At 50.6% G+C, this 8,545-nt stretch overlaps 1 long non-coding RNA gene across 2 annotated transcripts; it reads left to right on the top strand.

Annotated features, from left to right (window-relative positions):
• Positions 1–5,157: 5,157 nt before the first annotated feature.
• On the top strand, positions 5,158–8,046 carry LOC143380360 (uncharacterized). Of its 2 annotated transcripts, XR_013088626.1 has the most exons (4): positions 5,158–5,379; positions 5,649–5,859; positions 6,492–6,763; positions 7,092–8,046. It is a non-coding gene; the product is annotated as an uncharacterized LOC143380360 (long non-coding RNA). The 2 variants fall into 2 exon arrangements; XR_013088625.1 differs by lacking the exon at positions 7,092–8,046 and having other exon boundaries at positions 6,492–7,062.
• Positions 8,047–8,545: the final 499 nt, after the last annotated feature.

Below are 8,545 nucleotides of genomic sequence, written 5' to 3'. Positions count from 1 at the left end.
CATTCATAGGTCCCTGTGTTTTTGAGACAAGATCTTTATGTTGCCTCTGTTGCCCAGGATGGCCTCCAACTCACAATTTCTGTGTTCCAAGTAGCTGGAGTTATAGGTATGTGCTGCTGTGCCCCATAAATATAATTTTAAAGGCCAAATAATATTTCTCCTTATGTCTATAGCATAATTTTATTCTCATCTCATACATGTTGGGATTTGGAGCATGTTCTAACTGTTGATGATTAAATAACGTTTTGCGAATACCTTGGTATCTAAGATGTATGCCTTCTAGAGTGTATCTTTAGAACTGAGTCCTAAAAGAAGTAGTCTCACTAGATTGTCAGCTTTTTCATTGCTGTGACTGAAGGACTTGAGATGAACAATTTTAGGGGGAAAAGTTTATTTGGGGCTCACAGTCTCAGAGGTCTCAGTCCATAGACAGCAGCCTCCATTCTTTGGAGCCTGAAATGAGGCAGGATATCATGGCGGAAGAGTGTGGTGAGGGAAGCAGCTTCAGATATGGCTACCACAAAGCAGAGAGAGCCCCCACTCACCAAATATGAAATATAAACCCCAAAGCCAGGCCCCCAGTGCCCACCTCCTCCAGCCACACCTTACCACCTTGAGTTAGCACCAGTTAATCCCTACCAGGGGATTCATGCACTGATTGGGTTAAAGGTTCCCACAACCCACCTCTAAAGCCTTCTTCTACTGTCTCACCTGAGCTTCTGGGGTGAAGAAGCTCCAAGCATCCAAACCTTAACAGAGGGCTTGGCATTCTTAGATATTTGAGTAAGTGAGAATCAGTGTCTACCTTTCCTGACATGTATGTGACAGAGCCATTGTCACAGCCCCATGGCCTTGGCAAGAACATTTCTCCCTTCCCAGAGCTCAGTGTCTGGCCGACGGGCTCCACACAGCTCTGAGAGTGCCACTGTTTTTATTGGAAGCACAGTAAAGGGACCAGAGCCATCCACTCCCAGTCACCTCAAAGCACATTGTCAGCAGGCCTCCCAATCCTGAGGTGGGTGTGCAGCACAGGCCTGTGGGGTAGGCAGGTACGTTCTGGAAGGAGACCTAAGAGGTCAGGTGCAGATGAAATAGTGAGGACCTATAGATGAAACAGGCAAGTGTCACCTGGAGGGAGGGGACCAGGAGACTTGTCTGCTGCACCAGGACACCAGGACACTTTGGGAGTGACAGAGTAACAGCATCAATCATTATACCAAGAATGACTATAACAGGCAAGTCTGAATCTGTGCCTTCTCAGAGTCACCTGGGACCCCTCTTCTACCCTAAGTCATCCCCAAGAGTGTAAAGAATGGGTTGTGAACTACCTGAAGCAAAGAACTCACCGGAGACTGTGGGTACATGGCCTCTGTTTGAGGACTATGTGGGTATAGGGAAGAGAAAACATCATCATGCAAGAACAGTGTGACCTCACGGTGACAAGGCAGCATGCTCACCCAAACACTAATTTTCCACCCTGTCAAAGAAGCAGAGACCAGACAAGACTAGATATGGCCAAGAGCAGCAGAGCCCAGGGAGGCCAGGGGCAGAGAGGGCTGTAGGAACGTGGTGTTGGGCTCCATTCATTTGAGATGAGATGAATTGCATTTGGCGAAGATCTAAGCCCAAGGTGTTCCAGGAGAGAGCATTGGCACCTTGTGGATGCAGAAACAGGCAGGGAAGGAAGGCCAGAGCAGACAGTCACTGAGTCCCTCCCACTTCAAGGGCTGACCTAGGAACTTTATGGTCTAGCTAATAGTCCATAACCCACAAGCCCACAAAGTCCTACATCCAGCAACGCTGCAAAATAACAGATACCACCCCAGAGAGGCGCAAAGACTTACCCAGGGCACCACGGCCAGCTGCAGTGAGAACTAATGTTTGAGAGCTTCCCGGGAGCCAGCACCGGCCAGTGTGGTGGCTTAGACAGGGTGGAACAGAGCTGCCTGTCCACGCTCCAGGCTACAGGGACACACACTGCCTGTGGATCATCTAAAACTGATACTAAAACTGAGTCAAACTTGCTCTGCTTGTTATTATCTCCAAGATCACCAATCCTAAACGATGTCACTTTCCCCTGAAAACATGCCTTTGTCCTAATCAACTTCTGTGGTCATCATGGAGTTTTAGTAACGTGCATCTGGACTTCATGCTTTTACTACTTGCACTGTCATAAAAATACTCTGCACCTTAATTAATTCGGAGGACTCTCAGTTCCACAGTTAGCCCTGATTCACAGACTTGGCTCCATCTGTACATCCCAAGAGGATGGGTTTCCAACCCTTTACAGGCTGCCCGGCTTGTCCCAGGTCACTGGGACTGCTCTGGTTTTAGTGTTGGCAACTCTCAAACCTTTGAGCCCAGCTTAGGAACAACCCATGACTTCAGCTGTCATGACGTTTGAAATGAACACGGAGATTACAGGAGCTATGAAAACAAACAGTTTGAGTAATTTCAATTCTGTCATTACTTGTGGAGTTTGGGTGCTGAAAATCTAAACATGGGAAAGTGTTAATTGCAAGTTCATTTGCTACATGCCAGCAAAATGTATACATTTTTAGTTTATACATGAAAGTTTAACTAAATTTTAATAATATCTTTGAAATTAGTTTCTTTTAAAATTATTTTTGTTTTAAATATAAACAACAAGTCAAGAAAATAATGATTAAGGCTGCTTTTCTCACAAGTTATCACAGAAAACAAGTCTGGTGTTTTAAGGAGTAGGCATTAAAAATCCACTGTTTAGGGACTGGGGATATAGCTCAGTTGGTAGAGTGTTTGCCTCTCATGTACAAAGCCCTGGGTTCAATCCCCAGCACCCCATAAATAAATAAATAAAACCCACTGTTTAGGTGTCAATCTGTGGGTATAACACTGGCACTGTGCATAAACTATCTCATGTGATCCCTAAGGCCATCCTGGTCACATCCATTATTTTCCCCATTTACAGATGAAGGAAACTGAGCTTTGGGGAATTCATTGACTTCCCAGCAAGGGACTGGGACACACCAGGTCCCACCCTCCTGATTACTCTGTGGGTACATATTGAAACCCAGATTTACCCAGCCCCCAAGCCTGGCTCTTCCAGAGAGGACTTCTTACTGGGTCTGACAGTCCAGGTTAAGGATTTATTTTGTAAGAACACTGTAGCTGCTTCTTAGGTTGCTTGGCTGAACAATGAGTTACCAGCAAACTTAGTGGGGTAAACTGCATGGATCTAGGCATGGATCCTGAGCGTTAGGAACAGTGGGGCAGGTCTGTCTGTCTTTGCTCCAGGATGTCTGGGGCCTCAGCTGAGAAGATTTGGTGCCTAGCAGCAAGTGATTCCATAGTTTGGGCTGGAGTTACCTGGGGGTGTCCTCATTCACCTGTCAGGTAGTTGGTGCTGGTTCTCAGATGGGACCTCAGCTCTGCTGTGAGCAGGGCACCGCACGTAGCTCTGCAGGAAGCCTGACATCTTACGAGGTGTCCTGGCTTTCCAAGTCCAGGGTCCCAGTTAGCAAGGGAGAAGCTGCTTCGCCTTTGGTGACATGGCCCCAGATGACCTTTGCCACATGCTATAAGTTTCCAGAGAATCATGAGCCTGTGCAGACTGGAGGGACACTTCACTTCCTGACGGGCTGACCAGGCGAGCTGCTGCGCCATCTTTGTCAGACCCAGTCTGTTCGTCATGTCTCTCTCCTTATCCAGCTGGTCCTGCCTCTCAGTCTCAGCTGTCCCCTGGGCCCTTCCTGGAACTTGCAGCCTGCTTCAGGGCCTGTCAGGCAGTTCCAACCCCAGCAGATTTCAGGGTGCGGTCCCTGGAGAGGCAACAGATAAGGAGACCTTTGAGATTACAGATAACTGTAAGGCCCTTGCTTAGCATCTGGATGGCCATCTTAAGTGACAGGCAAAAGTCTCACTTTCCCACCTGAGGGCTGTTCTGAGAAAGGCTCACGCCCAACCCCTAACCACCCTCATTTGGACCCTGGGGCTCCGATTCCAGGGCCTGCCCTATAAAAGTCCCCGAATCCAAGCCTGTGTTGCCTCTCTCCGCTACAGAGATGGCCTCTCTTTGTCAGCTCTGACCAATAAAGTCTCGTGTGTATCTCTGCCTGGTCTCCGTCTTTCACTTCTCAATTACCCAGCTCTGTCCTCTCGCTTTCCCTCTGGTATCTGCCGTAGCCACCACCTGGACTGTCAGGGGAAGCATCTACTCAGACCTCGGAATTCCAGGCCCTCACATTTTCAAAGTACAGCCATCTCCCTGGCGCACTTCAGAGACAGAGCCACAATCCCGTGTCACCCCCAGACATCCTTTCCCTCCTTCAGGAAAGCCTGGGCTCTTCTGCTCCTACCTCCAGAGCCCCGTGCTCGGGCCCAAGGAAAGCAGCCAGGATGGAGAGGCCACCCGCCCCACGTGGAGAGAGCAGGAGGGACCTACAGGAAGCATTTACTGCAGAAATGCTGGCCCAGTGGGGGAGGCCATGCAGAGGAGTCGGGGTCGTGGCACACTGAGGATCCTCCTTCAATGTCTGAGCTGAGAAGAGAGTAGGGAAGGTCCAAGTTCCTTTCTCCCTTTCCTTTTCTTTGATATTAGGGATTGAACCCAGGGGCACTCTACCACATTGTTTTTTTTTGTTGTTTGTTTTTTTTTTTTGTTTTTTGTTTGTTTTTTTGAGACAGGGTCTAAGTTGCTTAGGGACTTGCTAAATTGCTGAGGCTGGCCTCATACTTGCAATCCTCCTTCCTCAGCCTCCTGAGTGGCTGTGATTACAGGTGTACAGCACCACGTGGTGGCACCTGCTCCCAGCTTTGCTCTTTAATACAATGCCCTCCAGGACTGAGCTCTTTGGCTCACGGCTTCATAAACTCTTCGAATGGGCATTGAGCTTCTCTAGAGGGCCCTGCAGCAACATGACCCTGCCCTTCAGACCATCCTGGGAATGCTGAGGAAGCTCAGGTCAGCCAAGGCAGCCTCCTGCATCATTCCCTTCTTTCTTCTAGATGCCTGCCCTTTAATTTTGTTCAGACAGGGCACGAGTTTCCTCAGGCTACTGGAACAAAGAACCACCAATGGCAGCCAAACAACAGAAGTTTGTCCTCTCCCAGTTCTGGAGGCCCCAGGTCCAAAAGTCAGATGTCAGCAGAGTGGCTTCCTTCTGGGTGAGAGGGAGACTCAGGTCTTCTGGCTTCTGCTGGGCTGCTGGCCACGTGGAGCCTGGGGACGTCTCGCCCGTCACACCTCCTCTTCTCACAGCGCCTGCCGTGCTTCTGCGTCTCCCTGTTTATGAGGACACCACTCACAGGGGACTTGGACCCACCCTGATAATCTCATGTTGATTTGATTATCTCTGCAAGAATCCCATCTCCAATGAAGGTCACATTCGGAGGTGCTGGGTAAGGACGTCAATGCAGGGGGGCAGTATGTAACTTGGTCATAAAAGAGAGAGTCTTCATGGGAGGCCTGGGCCCATGTCCAGTGCTGGGCTGGGGGATCCCCATCAGTTTGAATCAACCTCCTAGGGACAGGGAAGGTAAGGGGATTGGTCCATTTCTTCTCATGAGCAGGAAGGGAAGTGTCCTGGCACAAATGGCTTGCTAGGTAAAAGGACAGGTAGAAAGAAATGCCCTTTCTTCTCTTCCATAAGCCTTCGTTTTACCTACAGATGATGCCTGGAGGTGGGACAGCCACCTTGGAGCCATGCGGGGAGGTGGGCCCACACCAGGCATGGCTGTGCAGAAGATGAGAGGAAAGCAGGGCTTCGGTGTTATTCTCAGCCCCTGAATGCCGGGAACTGGAGCCTCCCTTTCCAAGACTTCTAGTTCTAAGAGAGGATGGATTTTTCCTTATGGCTTAAGCCGACATGAACCATCCAGGTGCGCACAGGTCTCCTTCTTACCCTGGGTGGATGGGGCCACCCTCAATTACCCCAGCCCAACAAGCCTGTCCAACTCTGGGCCCTTCTGAGGGTTCCTAAAGCCTTTGCCCTTGGCGCCCATGGTGGTGAACTGTGTGACTGTGTCCTGGAGGGGGAATGTCTCAGAGGGCAGGCCTGAGGGTGGGCCTCCCCCAGACCATGGGCTCCTCAAGGGTGGGGACTTCTTGAGTCCGTCTCCTTTTCTTAGGCCTTAGCCTCGCCCTGCTACAGAATAAGCCTCACACACAGGATGGAGGTAGTGGTCAGACCCCCTCCAGGGCCCGCATGACTCAGCTCCTTAGCAGCCCCTGCCAAAGGCCCCACCGATAGTCTTGAATCAGGCGTGGCAGGGAGGTGGCGCTCATCCTGTCCCTGGGCAGAGCACACACCTCCCAAAGGCCTGGGTTGTGCCACAGAAGGAAGAACTCTGCCAGCTCTGGGACTTCCCAGAGGTGGGGCCCCACGAGGGTGGGGCTCTGGCAGAAATGGGGCAAAGGTGCTGTGACTTGTGGTATCAGAGGGAGTCACCAGGCGCTTGGGAGAAAACAAAAGCAAAGAGGCAGGGTTGTTTATTTATTTTTGTTTTTTTAGCATGGGGCAGAAGGTTAGCCACCTCATGGCTCTCCCCAGATCTCTGCTGGTCCCCCTGGAACGCGGCCCTGGTAGCAGCCATGGAGGACATCCCTTGCACACAGGAGCCCCCCACCACCACCACCACTGAATGCATAAAGTGACACTTGAGCAAAGGCTGAATGTTCAGAACCTTCTGTCCCTCTGACTGCGCAGCAAGTCCTGTGAGCCCACGGCTCCTGCTCAGCAATCCGACTTTCAGGGCAGTTCCTGTCCCAGCCCAGCACGATCAGGTGACTTTTGTGTGCCAGGTACTAGGCTAGAAACCAGACATATGAAAAAATAAACCATGCTCCCGATTCCAAGTGGGAGAGGAGAGGGGAGGGAGGAGGGAGGAGGACGAGGACACCCATCCCGGGTGACCGGGCTGGAATGGCAGGAGTAAGGCCTTCACCACAGTGTAGGGGACAAGGCTAGGGGGCGACACGGTGGATCCTGAAGGGTACTGCTGGCAGGTGGGACATTCAGATGTGATTCTGTGGACGGAGGGCCAGTGGGGAGGAGTTTTAAATTAAAAGCACAGTGGTCAGCTCTGGAGCCTGCTGCCTCTCTGTTGGCCAGGTATTAGGTGGCTTTTCTGAATGCTGACATGGCCTGCACACATCACCACAGTGACTTCCGGCAAATGACAAGGCAAGGCTGTGGGAAGCACCGGGCGCTTCCAAAATGATCCTCAGAGAGCTGCCCCAGGGCCCTGCCAGGCTCCAGGAGACCCTGGCCCAATTCCTGCCATTTGCTGCTGGCCCAGCCCCTTCCGAGTGAGCCATACAAGGGCGGAGGCAAGGTGGGGCCATGATGCAATGACACTCTGTAGAAAGCAAACATCCACAACTTCCCTGCACGCTCGGGATCTGCTTCCAACAGATACCTCTGGAGGAGTGCCACTTCTCCAGTGATGATGCCACCGTTGCTCAGAGTGAGAGGGCCTCCCTGGAAGCTGCCTTCCTGTCTCGGGCACAGCATTTGGATTATTGGCACAGTGTCCCGGGTCATGGCACCCTAGCCAGGCCAGATATCATGAACATGACTTCATAGTCACTGCTTCCATGCTTCTGGGAGAAAGCTGGTGAGGCAATGTGATCACGGATGTGTAAGCAGGACACAATCTCACCTTCCAGAAAGCTCCCTGTGTCAAATATTTCAATACTGCGTAAATGGATACATATACGCATGCTGAGTATTCTCTTACGGTATTTCCAGTAAGGGTGACTCCCTAAAATTGTATTCACTCTCTACCTTTATGTGTCCTTTCATGTAAATAACAACTAAGAAACAAATAGCACCTCCACCAGACAAGGCCTCATTTTTGGTGGTTAATGGATTTATACAGAGCTCAACTTGTAGAAGTGAGAGATTCTTAGAACAGCAGAATCTTCTGAGAGCCTATGTTTTTATTTAGCTCAACTACCCCCATTTACAGAAAGGGAGCCTGCAATCCTGGGAGGGTGGTGAGGTCTTGGGCTCTGTCATCAGCCAGGTGCTGAGTGTCCTTAAGAAATCCAGAAACGGTCCCCGGAGAGTGTTTATTGTAAATACTTTAAAATTTACATAGATCCAATGTGGTTCTTGATGCTTTCATTCATTTCCTTTTCTGCTTCCCTTGCACCAAGTACAAAGATTTCATGTCCGTATAAGGGGCGACCTAGGCATTTGGTTTCACCCATTTTATAAGGACCTGTTGCTGCCGCACCCCCCCCCCCCCCCCCCCCCCGGCAGTGCTGGGGATGAAACTCAAGGCCTCACACATTAGATAAATGTTCTTCCTCTGTGCTATAGCCCCAGCCCTTGTTTTTCTCTGGAGAATAGGAAGGAAGAGGGTGAAACCCACTGGATGTACATTGAAAGACAAGAAAGTCGTGCATTTTGACTAAGGCCAGGTTTAGTTACCACTGATTGATCTACTCAAATCCATGACTCAGTGCTGTTGCCTCTGGATCTGCAGGGCCTCTCCAAGCCACAGCCTGCTTGCAGCTGGTGGGGCCTGCACCCAGGAAGCCCTTGGGCTCCTTCCCTTG

The sequence above is a fragment of the Callospermophilus lateralis genome, chromosome 14 (assembly GCF_048772815.1).
Source record: "Callospermophilus lateralis isolate mCalLat2 chromosome 14, mCalLat2.hap1, whole genome shotgun sequence".
Lineage (NCBI taxonomy): Eukaryota > Metazoa > Chordata > Mammalia > Rodentia > Sciuridae > Callospermophilus > Callospermophilus lateralis.
This window is presented reverse-complemented; position numbering and strand designations above follow the sequence as displayed.